Source organism: Apodemus sylvaticus, chromosome 5 (genome assembly GCF_947179515.1).
Source record: "Apodemus sylvaticus chromosome 5, mApoSyl1.1, whole genome shotgun sequence".
NCBI lineage: Eukaryota > Metazoa > Chordata > Mammalia > Rodentia > Muridae > Apodemus > Apodemus sylvaticus.
The window spans coordinates 99,588,354-99,605,582 of NC_067476.1; the positions used below are offsets into that span (position 1 = coordinate 99,588,354).

The window sequence follows — 17,229 nt, forward strand, 5'->3', positions numbered from 1 at the left end:
GCTAGAAGAAAGGGATGGTCCAGAGAGAAGGAAAAATGAATGTTGTGTCTTAAAAGCGAATGTGGTATTTTCACAGTGCTCTCAGGCACATCTACCACTGTTGTCTTAGTTCAGCCACTAACAACACTATAATTAATGCAACGGCCTCTTAGCTAGTGTGTCTATAAATCTACTATTCCTGATCCCCTCTCCGGTGCATACTAAACACCTCCGTGTACTTCCCTCTTGGTCTAACATCTGTTGCTTTCCTGCTCCAGCCATCCTAGAAACCACCCTCAAATCTCTATGGTTTTTCTCTCTTGCGCAAATCATCCCTTCATCTTCCCCAGGCACGCTTCAAGATTTATCTACATCCTGCATCCACTACCACCTTCTCCTTGTGTACTCTCTCTGTTTACAGAAAAACCTGTAAGACTAAAAGTCACATGGCCCAGACCCTGACAGCTATGTTTTGGAGGTGAAATAAGCCCCATTGGTCAGCTGTGATCACTCAAAAAGCAGAAAGTAGAAGTGTGAAAGACGTTATCTCCCAACAACTTTCTTCGGCAAGCAGAGCATATCGCATAGATAAGGATATTTGTGCATTCCAGCTCCGAGTTGCCAGCTCTGTAGGGGGTTGAGTGGCATAGTTCCTGGAATAGCAGAAACTTTATGATACCAGCTTCCTGACCCCTGACCCCCCAATCATTGAACTATGTCCCTTTAAAGTTAATGAGTCTAGAGAGCCCTTGATTCCTATCTCCTACACTAGCAAGACAGTAGCTCCGGCAATAGATGGCATTCTCTGACTCATTCCAGAGAATTACACTCCAGCCCATTCTTCTGATACCTAATCTTTTTTCTGTTTGGAATGTTTAGAAATCTCTCTTTGCCCGATTCAAAAGCTTCTTTTGTACACCAAGTCACATTAAAGGCCTCAACTCAAACGGCCACTCATCTAGGAAATTTTAGTCATCTGAAGATGGGCAAAGAAGTAGAAAATACTTCAGACAGAGATTTTTCTCCTTATGCTTTCAGAGTGGCCTGCCATTGCTGCTGTCATTGTAGATATCAGAGTATAAGCTTTCCATCATGTTTCTCTTTCTTCCTTATAAGACCTCCTACAACTCATTATAGGCATTTTTTTGGTGCCTTTGGGTCTGCTATATAATAAAGCTTCACAGTATGTTAAAGTAATAAATGGTGAATGGATATACGTAAATGAAAGTAGTATGAAAAGACTTTAAAACAGAAGTGAATAATGAAGTCTTTAGTGAGCCACTTCTAGTTACACATGGCTTATCACTGGCTCAAATGATATCACGGTTTAGATGTTGTTTCTTGTTTCTTTTTATATCTTCCTACGAAGAGAAATTTTAGAATATTCCCTAAAACTTACAAGAGACACATATTGTAATTTTCTAAACTTTCATTTCTGAGACAGCATAGAAAATATATGATTGCAGGGATATTTTTCCCAGATTTACCTTCATGACCAGAAACTGAAACAAAAGGAGAGAAGTGCACTCTTCTGATGAACACACAAAGTGATACTACCATGTGAAAGGAACAATGCTAAGATGGTATTTAATTTGTATACATAGGAGAAAACAATTGGTTAAGTAGACATATTTAATGGTAGTGTTTAAAGTAACATACACAAAAATACTGTGTGTGTGTGTGTGTGTGTGTGCTGTTTATATGAAATTGTCATTAAGCAGAGTTAATAAAAGACTTAAAAGAAATTTTTTAATAGAAGAATAAAGTGAAAAGTAGGTAGAAAATTCAGTCTGTAGCAGCCTTGCTGGTGGCTCCCTGTGTAACAGTTTCCTCAGAGATTGAAATATTTTATCCTGCAGAGAAGTTTTTGAAGAAATGCTAAACAACGCAAAAGAACTTCACGAAGTCCCTGAAACTGACCAGATTCACTATGCCCCTTCTTGCTAGAGTAAGCAGAAAAAGCTAAGAGTCCTCTCAGAAGGAAGAAAGCAAAGTTGCAAAGAAGACTGATACCAAACCAGCTGCCTGGAAGAAGCAGAAAACAGCTGAGCTGCCTGGAAGAGGCTTAGACCAACTGAGGCACCTGGAACTGAAACGGAAACTGTCCATCCGGCTGAGCTGCCCACAGGTTCAGGTGGCTGTGAACCAGCAAGTGCAGGTTCCCAGATTGGTGACAGCCACCATCATGCTAACTGATGAGATCTCAAAGCATTCCTGCTAAGATTAAGAACAAAGCAAGGGCACCAGCTCTTCCCATTTCTATTCAATATACTGCTTAAAGTTTTAACTAGAGCAAGAAGACAAGAGAATGAAATGCAGGAGATACAAATACAAGAAGCCAGAGTACTTCTATTTGCAGGTGATACTATTTCATGCTTAAGAGAGCCTAATGATCACCAGAAAATTCCCACAGCTGGGAAGCACTTTAAGCAAAATGGTAAAATTACCATATAAAATCACCAAATAAAATTACCACATAAATGTCAACAATAACCTTCTTATATATCAATTACAAACAATGAAAAAGAAATCAGGGAAATAATATCACTCACGATAGCCTCAAAAAAAAAAATCGATTGGATTAAGCCTAACTAAAGAAGTGAGAAAATTCTACAATTAAATCTTTAAAACAGCCGGTCACCATTTGCACCAAGGAGCCAGACAGCTCCACAGCCTTCTGTGCACAGCTTGCCAGGAGAGAGTGATCTCCCAGCAGTACTTTCACTTCTGAGCCTGGAAGTGAGATCTCCACTTTCTCTCCAATATCTCACTGGAGGGGAACAGCTAGGAGCACACAGGGCGTACAATCAGTGAAACAGCTGGGAAACAGGCAGCTCCACAGCCATCTGCACAAAGACCCTGCCAGAAGAGAGTTGGTCTCCCAGGAGTATGGACAGAGGCTTATAGGTCCACAGGAGGGAAAAACTCCAGCGAGAGACAGCAAGACCAACTAATTCCAGAGATAACCAGATGGTGAAATGCAAGTGCAAGAACCCTACCAACAGAAACCAAGGCTTCTTGGCAACATCACAACCTAGTTCTCCCACAACAGCAAGTCCTGGATACCCCAACACACCAGAAAAGCAAGAGTTGGATTTAAAATCACATTTCATGGTGATGACAGAGGACTTTAAGAGGAACATAAATAACTCTGTTAAAGAAATAAACACAGGTAAGCAAGTAGAAGCCCTTAAAGAATTACAGGAAAACACAACCAAACAGTTTATGGAACTAAACAAAACCATCCAGGATCTAAAAATGGAACAATAAAGAAATTATAAAGGGAGACAGGTCTGGAGATTGAAAACTTAGGAAAGAATTCAGGAGTCACAGATGCAAGCATCAACAACAGAATACAAGAGATAGAAGAGAGAATCTCAGGTACAGAAGATACCATAGAAAACATTGACACAACAGTCAAAGAAAATGCAAAATGCAAAAAGTTCCTGACCTAAAACATCCAGGAAATCCAGGACACAATGAGAAAAACAAACCCAAGGATAATAGGGATAGAAGAGAGTAAAGATTTCTAACTTAATACCAATATTCTTCAAACTAGTCCACAAAATACAAACAGAAGGAACACTACCCAACGCTTCATTCGTTTTATGAAGCCACAATCACTCTGATACCTAAACCACACAAAGACCCAACAAAGAAAGAGAACTTTAGACCAATTTCCCTTATAAATATCGATGCAAAAAACTCAATTAAATTCTTGCCAGCCGAATCCAAGAATGCATCAAAACAATCATCTACCATGATCAAGTAGGCTTCATCCCAGGAATGCAGGAATGGTTTACTATAAGGAAATCCATCAACATAATCCACTACATAAACAAAATCAAAGGAAAAAGAACACATGACTATCTCATTAGATGCTGAAAAAGCATTTGACAAAATCCAACACTCCTTCATGATAAAAGTCTTGGAAAGATCAGGAATTCAAGGACCATACCTAAACATAGTAAAATCAATATACAGCAAACCTGTAGCCAACGTCAAACTAAATGGAGAGAAACTCAGAGCAATTTTCCTACTGAAATCAGGGACTAGACAAGGCTGTCCACTCTCTCCATACCTATTCAATATAGTACTTGCCAGAGAAGTCCTAGCCAGAGCAATTAGACAACGAAAAGAAGTCAAAGGGATACAAATTAGAAAGGAAGAAGTAAAAATATCATTATTTGCAGATGATATCATAGTATGATTAAGTGACCTCAAAAATTCCACCAGAGAACTCCTAAACCTGATAAACAACTTCAGCAAAGTGGCTGGATATAAAACTAACTCAAACAAATCAGTAGCCTTCCTCTACTCAAAGGATAAAGAGGCTGAGAAAGAAATTAGGGAAACGACACCTTTCACAATAGTCATAAATACTATAAAATATCTTGGAGTGACTCTAAACAAGTCAAAGATCTGTATGAAAAGAACTTCAAGTCTCTGAAGAAAGTAATCAAAGAAGATCTCAGAAGATGGAAAGATCTCCCATGCTCATCATGGATTGGCAGGATTAATATAGTAAAAATGACCATCTTGCCAAAAGCAATCTACAGATTCAATTTGGTCCCCATCAAAATTCCAAATTTTCTTCATAGAGCTAGAAAGAGCAATTTGCAAATTCATCTGGAATAACAAAAAGCCCAGGATAGTGAAAACTATTCTCAACAGTAAAAAAACCTTCTGGAGGAATCATCATCTCTGATCTCAAGCTGTACTACAGAGCCATTGTGATAAAAACTGCATGGTATTGGTACAGTGACAGTCAAGTAGATCAATGGAATAGAATTGACCCAGAAATGAACCCACACACCTATGGTCACTTGATCTTTGACAAAGGAGCTAAAACCATCTGATGGGAAAAAGACAGCATTTTCAATAAATGGTGCTGATTCAACTGGCAGTTAGCATGTAGAAGAATGCAAAGCGATCCATTCTTATCTCCTTGTACAAAGCTCAAATCCAAGTGGATCAAGGACCTCCACATTGAAACCAGACAGACTGAAATATGTAATAGAAAAGAAAGCAGGGAAGACCCTCAAGCACATGGGCACAGGGAAAAGTTCCTGAACAGAACACCAATAGCTTACGCTCTAAGATCAAGAATTGACAAATGAGACCTCATAAAATTACAAAGTTTCTGTAAGGCAAATGGCACTGTCAATAGGACAAAACAGCAACCAATAAACTGGGAAAAGATCTTTACCAATCCTACATCTGATAGAGGACTATTATCCAATGTATACAAAGAACTCAAGAAGTTAGACTCCAGAGAGCCAAATAACCCTATTAAAAATGGGGTACAGAGCTAAACAAAGAGTTCTCAACTGAGGAATCTCGAATGGCTGAGAAGCACCTAAAGAAATGTTCAACTTCCTTAGTCATCAGGGAAATGCAAATCAAAACAACCCTGAGATTTCACCTCACACTAGTCAGAAAGGCTAAGATCAATAACTCAGGTGACAGCAGATACTGAAGAGGATATGGAGAAAGAGAAACACTCCTCTATTGCTGGTGGGATTGCAAGCTGGGAAAACCACTCTGGAAATCAGTTTGGCAGTACATCAGAAAATTGGACATAGTATTACTGGAGGACCCAGCTATACCACTCCTGGGCATATACCTAGAAGATGTTCCAACATGTAATAAGGACACATGTTCCACTATGTCCATAGCAGCCTTATTTATAATAACTAGAAGTTGAGAGAACCCAGATGTCCCTCAACAGTGGGATGGATACAGAAAATGTGGTACATTTACACAATGGAATAGTACTCAGCTATTAAAATTCCTAAGCAATTCCTAGGAATTCATGAAATTCCTAGCAAATGGATGGAACTAGAAAATACCATCCTGAGTGACATAAACCAATCACAAAAGAACTCCAACGATATGCACTCACTGATAAGTGGATATTAGCCCAAACGTTTGGAATAGCCAAGATACAATTCACAGACCAAAGGAAGTTCAAGGAGAATGAAGACCAAAGTATAAATATTTTGGTCCTTCTTAGAAGGGGGAACAAAATACCCATGGAAGGAGATACAGAGACAAAGTGTGGAGAAGAGACTGAAGGAAAGACCATCCAGAAATTGTCCCATCTGGGATTATATCCCATATAAGTCACCAAACCCCGACACTATTATGGATGCCAACAAATGCTTGCTAACAGGAGCCTGATATAGCTGTCCCCTGAGAGGCTCTGCCAGTACCTGAGAAATATAGAGGTGGGTTCTCTCAGCCATCCATTGGACTAAGCACAAGGTCTCCAATGGAGGAGCTAGAGAAAGGACCCAAAGAGCTGAAGGAGCTTTCAGCCCCATAGAAGGAACAGCATTAGTTCTTCTATTTGTATGGGGATGCAGAACCTCTCGGGGAATCAAGTTTAGGGAGAAGAAGAAAGAGAGCACAGCCTCAGAAAGAGCTTGACAAATGGGAAAGTCAAAGGTGGTGAGGAAAATAAAGAATGGAGATGTAGGGAGGAAGGACTGGGACGGTGACCATTGCCAAGAGGTCAGGGCTTTGGGAGCACTGAACAGCAGCTTCTCACAGAGCAGGCTTTAATTACTCATCCAAGTGTCTTCTTATGTGCTCCAAAATCCCTTTGAAATGACAAAATGACCAGACTTCGTTCTTGTTTCTCAGATGCATAGCCTTCTTGTGATTAGTCAGTTGGCTTGGAGAAAAAGAGAAAGGTTGAAAAGACCAAAAGGGGAAGTTAGGGGGACAAAGTAGAAGAGACGAAGCAGTTGAGCTTGTGATTAGGAAAGAGTGCTTCCAGGGAAGGGCAGGGGGAGATAGATGCCAGATTGTAAGGGGGAAGGGAAGCAGGAAGGCAGCAGTAGACACCGAGCACAGTTTCACAGGATTGGGGAGATTTCAAAGCATAGGAAAGCCAGGGACTACTACTTCCTGCTTCTTGCTTTTATTATGTTTACTGTGCTGGGAACAACATTTGAGATAGTATTCTGTGTTTTTACGTCGGATATTAAAAGCATTCCATCAACTCTGTCCTAAGTCAAATCTTTTGGGCTCTGTCATTTGTTTTGCCCATGGAAGAAATTAGGGGGGAAATTTAGTCAATTGATTTCCTGAAGAAGAATAATGATATGCAGGAACAGAATGGGGACTGGGGGAGATGGGAGGAAAGTGGGAGGGAAGACACCAAAGAGAGGGGGAGGGGGTATTTCCTATATTAGAGGACCTTGCCTTGAGGACCCCACAGAAAGGGGATCTGAAAGACATAGATCCACATAAGCTCAGCAAAGACTCCTCTGTGTCACAGAGTATTAAACAGACTTCTCAGTGCCAGGCCAGGATGACCCATGACCAAGAGGGCAATTGTCACTCTTCCTCAGACTCATCAAGCCTTCCCACGGCATAGGACCCATCAGGACGAAAGGCAACCCCTATAAAGCATTTAAAATGGTTGCTTTTGTCTACATAGTAGAATGGGTCTCAGAGTCAGAAATGAGGTTGCACATTACAAAGGGAGACAGCTCTGTCATTGGCTAAGTTTGAGGTCTGACATCTATTGAAGTAAACATGGAGGTGAGAAGAGAGCCATAAGGCCTGTATGTGATACAGATAAACACTATGCTTATCTGTCATAATGGGAACCTTAAAGATGTCTAATGGTTCTGCTCGACAGAGAGGAGAAGGCAAAATAAAAAGGTAAAAAGTGAGGGATAATATCCTTAGATTACCCCTATTTTTAAGAGAAATCTGGGGACAGGTACTGAATGAAATAGGAAAGATTTGAACAGCAACCCCAACATTGTTTAAAAAGATAAACCAATATGTACAACAGTTAAGGGCAGCCATTTTCAAGAGCATGCAGTCTGCAGGGTTGAGGACCAGTGTGTGTGTGTGTGTGTGTGTGTGTGTGTGTGTGTTTATAGTAAGTTATATACATACTTGTATTTTGTCTGTTCAGCAAGGGAAAAAGTTACTTGCTAAGCATACTGAAGAACAGCAAAACAGAAAGCAAAACATGATCCAAAACAGGGAAAATATTTACAAAAAAGAGTTCATACTCAAGACAAGCCAGTCAATACTATAATGCATGCTCTTCCAGCCAGTACACAGTCATCTATACAAAGGATCAAAAAAGGCTGAAGACTGGGGTGTTCTGTGGGAACAGTCAGAAAACAAAGGGGGAAGGATGGAGGAGATTCCATTAGCTGCTCACAGCTGAGCTTTGTCAGAGGAGTTCAAATCAAGGTGGGAGGGGGTGGAGAAACCAAAGAGTACAAGGGAGCCACAGACCGTGTCAACTTAAAACCTCTCTTTACTGTGTGATTGCATCTCCAGGAATGTGGCTTAAGAAAATGAGCAATACTACAGGAAGATAGATTTGTGTTCAAGGATGCTCAGCATTGTGGTCTCAGCATCTTAAATGAACAGTAATAAGGAATTCTTAAATAGCCCATACGTTCATATCATTGACTACTATATGCTGTGCTTTTGAAGTCTTGTGATGGGAGAATCTCACAATAAAAACAGTTTAAAAGGGTATAAATGATATACTATTTGACATAAGCTTTCTAAAGCTAAGTAGGAATTAAAATAGTAGACAGAAATTTGTCAAAAAACATTAACTGTGTTTATTTCTGAGTGGTGAAATAACTTGAATTTTCTTTGTTCTGCTTTTTCATGTTTTCCAAATCATATTCAATGGAGATATAAACCTTATATAATCAGTTACCTTTAAAATAGGGAAATAATGTAGGGCAGGTTCATAAGCGTTAGAAGAATTTGAACCAGGAGAAAACTCAAGTGGCCAGAAGACAAATGTTGGACTTGAGCAATCACAGCACTGTTGCTCATGGTCTTGTTGATATTACCATTGGCAGAAGCATCACCTGGACTCAGAAGTTAAGTGTCTTCTCAGTGTTTATGGCTTCACTGGACCAGATAAAGGTAACTGAGTAGTTAACTGCAAGATACTCAATAGCAGATAAGGTGGCTAAAAAGCATGTTACTCTAATGTTGACATGGAAACAGCCAAGACATGATGGACAGATTTCTCTGAAGATATTATTACAGTTAGTGACTTCTCTTGTCACTTTCATAGCCTTTGGGAAATTCATGCTTTTGTTGGATATGTGTGTGCAGATGTGTTTGTATGTGCACTGGTGCCAATGTGTCCTTATCTGTGGAGTCCAAAACTTAACCTTGTGGCTTGGAAGAGGGGTTCTGTTATTTTCATTAAAACCAGAGGCTCACCAATTAGTCCAGGCTAGATGGCATATGAGCTCTAGGGATCTCACTGTTTCGTCTTTCCAGCACAGAGACACTAGAATTATAAACACACACTACTAGTTGTTTGTTTGATTGACTGATTGACTGATTGATTGATTGATTGATTGACTGACTGATTATTTAACCTCAGTGTTGGATACCAAACTTGGTTCCTTGAGTTTACATAGCAAGCACTTTAGAGACTCAGCTATGGCCCCACCCCACTTTGGAAAATTCTTGATATAATGCATCCAGATCTTAATCTACACAAACTCCAATAACTATCTTTTCCCATGATGTATCATAGTCAATATTTTTCATAATAATGTATACCATTTAATATTTGGACACTACTAACCAAGTGTTTTCATGTACTACTTAGGGTTGTTTGTTTAGCTTTTTAAAAAAAATTCTTCTAATTCTATTTTTAAAGTAGTTATGTAATATAATGGCCTTAGTCATCTAAAATATTTAATTAGCTAGAGAATCACTTCTTTACTCTCCAGCCATGGTAAATGAAGATTTTACATAAATCCATTATTTCTTAATTAATTTAGTAGCTGTTGTTTCTTATAAACACACAATTAATTGTGCTATTCTTATTTGCATAAATGTTACTCTTGGGCTTACTGTATGCATCTGAATATAGAAAGAAAATACTTATCTACACTAACTGGACTCCATCAAATTCATGAAACTGACATAGTTAGCTTGGAGCCTGCTCTTTATGCTACCCAAAAGTCCGGGTATATTTTCCTAGGCCACTCACTTTTCTATTTGCCTGGACAGAAACTCTGTATTTTCTTCTTTCTCATAAATCTACCAATACATCTTCCCTCCACCTTCACTCTTAGTAGTTGACCTTGATTTCTATTTCCCTGAGGAAAATAATCTGAAGAGAACTTCCCACCTCCAGCTCAACCTCCACCCTCCCACCAGCATCGGCTTATATAAGATGCCTTCTATCCCTTTATCAGGAACAAACTCTCAGTGTTCCTGTCTTTGTCTAAATTCTACACATGTTCACTAAATCCCAAGTTCTTTTAAACATTCAAAGGCACTGCTCCTTCCCTCTCTTGAGTCATTTTCCCCCTTTGATCAATTCATCAGCACACAAACAAGTTCTATCTACCTATCTATCTATCTATCTATCTATCTATCTATCTATCTATCTATCTATCTATCTATCATCTATCTATCTATCATCTATCTATCTACCATCTATCTATCTATCTATCTATCTATCTATCTATCTATCTACTTTTATTGAGACCAGCTCTTATTTTGTAGCCTAGATTGGCATAGAATTCTCTATGTAGCCCAGGTTGGTTTAGAACTCTGATCTTCCTGCCTTTAGCCTCCTCAGTGCAGGGATTACAGGTCTGTGCCAACATTCCTGGTCACCCTTTTCCTTACAGCAATTCCTCCAAAGAGTTATGCACACTCAAGCCTCCAAAATCCATTTTCTCACTTTCTCTAAAGTCTCTTGTATTGAGGTTTGTCTCTCCTTGTGGCAAAACTGCTCTATGCCAATGCTGTCCGCACTGCTAAAGTCAATGCTCAACTCCTTAGTGATGTTTTAAACCATTTTCCTTGTTTTAAAAAGCCTATATAGTTCAATTTGTGCTGCCCACAAACTATTGTGACTATCCACTGAAGCATGGGCCGTCTATTGGGGCCACACCCTTGAAGAAAACTCTCTCTCTCTCTCTCTCTCTCTCTCTCCCTCCCTCTCCAGCTCTCTCTCTCTCTCTCTCTCTCTCTCTCTCTCTCTCTCTCTCTCTCTCTCTCTCGTGTTCTTAGTTACTACTAGCTTCTCAGCCAGGGATGGGATTTCCTGCCCACCTTCCTTACACAGGTCTTGTGCATGTTGTCACAATCACTGTCAGTTAGTATCTGCACCTTCCTTGTTATCTTCAAAACTCATTGTTTTGTTGTAGTCATAAACTACTTCTGGCTCTAATAATCTTTCTACTCCCACTTCTGCAACAGTCCCTAAGCCCTGGGATAAGAGGATATGATAGGGATATCCTATTTGGGGCTGTGCACTCCACAGCATCTTGTTCTCTGCATCTTCAAAGTATAGGGTCCCTGCTTATTATCACTTACTGTAAAAAGAATCTTATCTGATGAAGCTTGAGATGTGTTAATGGGTACAATGATAAGTCATGGAAAGTTGGTTTAATACTAGGTTCATTTAGCAAAATAACAATAGTAGATTCTCTTCTAGGAACTATGGACTGTTCAGCTACAGTTTCTTGACACAGATACAAGGATGGAGTCGATCTTGTGAGGTGGACTTTAAATCAAATCATAAAACTGGGCGGTGGTGATGCAAACCTCTAATCCCAGCACTCTGGGAGACAGAGGCAGGCAGATTTCTGAGTTCGAGACCAGCCTGGTCTACAGAGTGGGTTCCAGGACAGTCAGGGCTATACAGAGAAACCCTGTATCGGGAAAAAACAAAAACAAAAAACAAACAAACAAACAAAAAAACAAATCCCCCAAAAAAACCAAATAAAAAATAAATAAATAAAATCATAAAGTAGTTGGTTACTTTTATGACATTTGTGCCACTATTGCACCAGTGGGGATGTCTTCCCAGAATGCCCATTATGGTAATTCACAGGGTTTACATCTGGTTAATACTCCATGAGTCCTATTAATAAAAAAGGTGGATAATATGGGGGGGGACTTAATTTGCACAGATATTATTTAAAATATCCCATTTCTTCTCTAGAGAAAACTTTTAAGCCCACCTTTGTAATTTTAGCACAAATACTTCTGGCTCCAGATGGCACGGGGCTTCTGAAATGTTAAGAGTGTTAAGAATGATCTAAATCAACAGTTCAGAAGCACATGACATGGTCAAGGCTGTTAGAGTCAATTGGAAAATTTACTCCTATTTGTGTCTTCAGAGTATAAATGCCAATATCTTGGACTTAAGATATGAACATTTGTTCCTCCAACAAAGCATCCAAGTAGTTTCAAAGCCTATATCATATATAAGCATCACTGCCCACATTGCGTGACTGGGGATCCTTAACTCTATATTATTGTTTACAGAATGTTCTTCAGGGAGCCGTGGGACTCTGCAACTCCCTAAGTCCAATAAATACTCACCAGGAACCATTACTTTGACTTCCACTCCTTCACAAAGGACTTAATTCATGTACCATGATGGGTAAAACAGATGCGGTGTCATCTCTTGCTCATCCTGAGCTCAAAACCTAAAGGTATGAGAAAAAAGTGGAAGTATATTAAGCAAATAGACACTCAAATTTCTGTATATTGTGGAAGCTGTGAACAAATAATAGCACATTTAAGAAGGTGTAACTAATGTTTCAAATATTGGAGTACCAAAGTTGTTAGAGAAATGGAAACCCATTTAGGGTTTAAATAATGGATACCAATTAGGAGTAGGGGTAATTGAGAGGAACAGTGACTATGCTGCAGCAAGGAGGTTAGCTTCTCCCACACGATTGTCCTTCAATTCCAGCTTCCAGCCCTCAACAGAATATGCCTTTGGTAGCTAGGAGAGAAGTGGTCAGAATCAGGAAGGGAGGCCACAGACTGGTGTAGAGTATTAAAAATCTCCAGATCTTGATAGTTATTTACTACCTATTTTTAGTCTAGGGTTCTCCATTTGTTTGTTTGTTGTTTGTATTGTTTGTGTGTGTTTATATGTGTGTACCCATGCATGCGCATGCTTTTCTGCATATTTTTGTCTCTCTCTGTGTAGTGTGCCTAGTGTATGTGTAGTGTGCATGGTGTATGTATGTGTGTACAAGTGTGCATGCCTATGCATGTGCATGAAGAGGCCAGATGAGGATGTTCTATAATTTCCCAACTTACTCTCTTGAGAATAAGGTCTTTAAATGAACCTGAACCTCATTATTATTTTTTGTGACTAGAATAACTGACCCATAAATTCCTAGATCCACCTTTCTCCCAAACACAGTGCTGGGATTAAAGGCATTTGTGGCCATGCTGATCTTTTATGTAGGTGCTGGGAGATTGAAGTCAGGTCCTGGGACATGCCTGGCATATACATGGGTGCTGGGGATGCGAACTCACGTCTTCATGCTTGGGGAGCAAATGTTCTTACCCTCTAAGCCATCTCCCCATCCCTTAATCTGGGGATTCTTTTTATCATACTTTACATAGTTTGATGTCCAACAATGGTCCTGAATCTTGGCTGTACACTGGAATCTCTAAAGAACTTTAAAAAATACATTACTGTCTTTACTCCACTTGCAGAAAAGACTCTAACTGGCCTGTGGTATTTTCTATACATGAAAAATGTTTAAAACTTCCAGATTCTAACATGTAAACAACTTGCAAGTCACCATTGCATGTGAAATGCATGTGTATATGTATTTCACACATAGATGTACACACACACATGTATTTCACATGTAGATGTACATACACACATGTATTTCACACGTAGATGTACACACACATGTATTTCACACGTAGATGTGCATACACACATGTATTTCACACGTAGATGTACATACACACATGTATTTCACACATAGATGTACATACACACATGTATTTCACACGTAGATGTACATACACACATGTATTTCACACATAGATGATGCTTGTTGTGCTCAGTCACCTACATAAAAGGTGGCCATCCTTTCCACCCGGGTCCTTGTGGAATCTGCCGAGGCAAAAGATGCAAATGCAGGTTAAGAAAATATCCTTTGCCTCTGAAAAGTTTAAAATAATTTGGAAAGCCAGAGCTCACATTCACAAAATAATATAATGAGTATATCTTAATTATTAGATATGAGAACTTAAGTTCAAAAGGTGGGGAGAAATCTTCACTGAACCAGAGTTAGTGGATAGAGACCAGAGGAAAGTGGACAGGATACAGGAGGAGAAGTCCAGGTAAGAGGCAGGTGTGGGGGTCAGAGGGGTGAAACTGGTGAAGACTGATTGCTGCTCTTGCACAAGACCATGATTGGGTTCCCAGGCCCAAGTTGGGCTACCCATAACCAACTGCAACTCTAGTTTCAGGGGATCAGACACACTTCTGGACCACACACGGCATAAAAACACACACTCAGACACATACACATCAGCAAATAATAAAACAAAATGTTTCTAAAAAATATACACACAGGAATGATGAACTAGGAAGGAGGTGGGCTTGGTCTATAGTTTTACTCTATTGGAATATGGTGGAAGCTTCCAGAAGCAGGCTTGATGAAGGCCTTCAGGCAATTGGGGTGTGGCAGGGACTGTGGAATCCCAACCTCTTCCTTATTTTTCACTTCCCAACTCTAAAATGAGCACTTCTATTATTCTGTGTTGCTGTAATGTCGCTCCTTACCACAGAACCAAAGGGCCCATTGATCATAGACTGAAGTCTCAAAACTCTGAGCCTGAGAAAACTATTCTTTTTCCTAAGTTGATTCCTAAGGCATTTCTTACAGTAACAGAAACCCGACTAACCACAAAAACCATCTGGGAGTTACAGCAATCTTTCTTCTCTTTTTCTATGTCTTTTGTCCCCAAAGTAGCTAATCATTGATTTCCAAAAGCTTTCCTGTCAATAACTGGGTTTTATAATTTTTAGGTTCTCCTGGCTTCTGTAGGTAGTTTGTTGTATTTAGTCTCTCAGGCACAAATTGTCACAGCTATTCTGTATTATGTGTTTACTCAGTAAGGTACCATGGGAAACAAGATGCATGAGTTACCTGATGTCATAGTGATAGCATTCAGTTAGGAAACTATGGTCTCCAAAGTTTATTGAAAGTGATTTTTCCTAAGTTTCAACAGCGACTTCTGGAATTTACACTTTAACCCAGTCTACCTTGTTCCAAAGCCCAATATAAGTACTGACTTTTACAAATTACTTTTCAGAGAAGAAATTAAAACTTTTAATGTTACCCAACTATACTTAAGACTTTAGGATCAGTAACATTAAAACCAACCAGGACATTTTTCTTCAACTAAAGAACATTGGAGCTATAGCAATGTATGCATAATATATTTGTTAAACTTTTTATTGATTCCTTGTGAGTTTCACATCATGCACCCCAGGCCCACTAATCTCCCTGTCTCCTCATATCTTCCCTTCACCCTTGCAACCTGTCCCCCCCAATAAAGCACAAACAAACAAAAACAAAGCATAAAAACATCCCATGGTGGAAGCTGTAGTGTGTCCCAGTGTGTCCACAGCACAACCCTCTGTCCACACACCTTCACTTGCAAGCGCTCATTGCAGTGAGGCATCCATCCGGCCTGAGCTCTCTGGCTTCTGGGACACCGTCCCATTACCTCCTCACCTGGACTCTTCCAGGTCATTCCTTTGCTGCCTGGGTCATGGAGATCCTGCAGCCCTGCATCAGCAGGACTGGCTGGCTCCTTCATGCATCCCAATCATTCACGGATGACACAGATTTGAGGGTGGGCTAACTCTGAACCCTGGATCTGGTTCTGAGCGGCAGCTGAGCTGGTCAGTGTGCCGGCTATCCCTTATCTGTACCACCAAGATGAGCTCTCCAGGTCTACTGTGCTGCTACATCACGTGTGGGGGCCCACTCTCCAAGTGCCGAAGCCTGTGACGAGCTGGGCCAGCTCCACCACTCTCACACCCTTCAGGCTGGCTCACCCATGCCTTTGCCATCAGCGAGCAAGGTGCAGGGCCCACTCTCCCAAGTGCTTCTGCCGGTAAGGGGGCAGGTCTAGCTCTCCTGGATGTTGTAGGTGGCAAGGAAGAGGGCATCACCCCTGCCTTCATACCACCACATGCCAGATGACTGGCTGGGCCAGCTCTCCTGCCCTCATACCCTTGGGGCATCTCACCTGGGTCTCTTCCACCAGGGCCAGCAATGCTTTGATGCTCAAATGAGGCACAAGGCCCTGCTCTCCTCAACACTGCAGTGGGTGAGGACAGCTCTCCCACACTCACACCCTCAGGGCCTGCTCACTCATAATCTAGTCACAGGCCCAGCTCCACTATGCTGCCTGGGGGAGGCACAGGGTTGGTTCTCCCAAGCACTGCCAGCAGTGAGAGATAAGGCCAGGGCCATTCCTTCTGAGTGCTGTATCCAATAAGGAGCAGGGCCAGGCATGCATAGCCTCTGGACATCTACATGGTCCCTGGCTGCTGCTCCAACCAGGGAGTCCCCATGTTCTCTAGTGGTAATGGACATAGGTTATCATTGACCCCTGCCACCACACAGCCACAGACCCAGACATGGCCCTCAGTGGTAGCTGGGGCTGGGACTTCACCAAGGCTACTAGTGGCAGGGCAGGCCATTTACAACAGGCTACTCCGCTCTACCCTTGAGTCCTTAGGTCCAGCTCTCTTCATAGTGCTCAAGCTGCTCTTCTTCTCTTTCTCTCCCATCTGACCACCACATGATCAGACATTGCGATGGATCCCACTGCAGTCTGGGCATGTGGCTGGAGGGTCCCTGGATGATGACATTCTCCATCTGTGCTGCGTGGCCTGACAGCAAGTGGTGTCTATGGCCTGCCTGTGCTGTGCACTGGAGGGTCAGGACTGGGGGTGGCATGGCTGCCTGGATTTGATTTGATTTGATTTTTATGAGTTCTAGGCATAAGACAGTTTTGACCACCAAGCCAGACATCAAACTAGGATGAACAAAGGACTTCCATCTGCTCTGGCACTGACTGATGTAAGACACCACTACCCATGAAGTATCTCTTTGCCCACTGCCAGGGGGTGCACTGATTTATTTATATATATATATATTATATATATATAATATATATTATAGAATATACATAATAGAGTTATAGAAATACTGGATGAGATCCTTCAGAAAAGGGTCTAGAGATGTAGAGCAGGTTTTAAAAACAGTAGGCAGCTACAGTGTGAAGCTTGGATGGAAAACAATGGTCCTATTCAATGACCAGGGCTAGACGCATTTGTCTGACTTAAACCCTGCTTCCTGTACTTACATGCTGGTTTGCACAAGGCTCCTCACTTTAAATTATAGCATTTTTCTGCTT

General features: G+C 40.9%; 1 non-coding gene across 1 annotated transcript; it reads right to left on the minus strand.

Moving 5' to 3' along the window:
- Positions 1-16,798: 16,798 nt before the first annotated feature.
- Positions 16,799-16,941, minus strand: LOC127686543 (small nucleolar RNA SNORA48). Its single transcript, XR_007978160.1, has one exon. It is a non-coding gene; the product is annotated as a small nucleolar RNA SNORA48 (small nucleolar RNA).
- Positions 16,942-17,229: the final 288 nt, after the last annotated feature.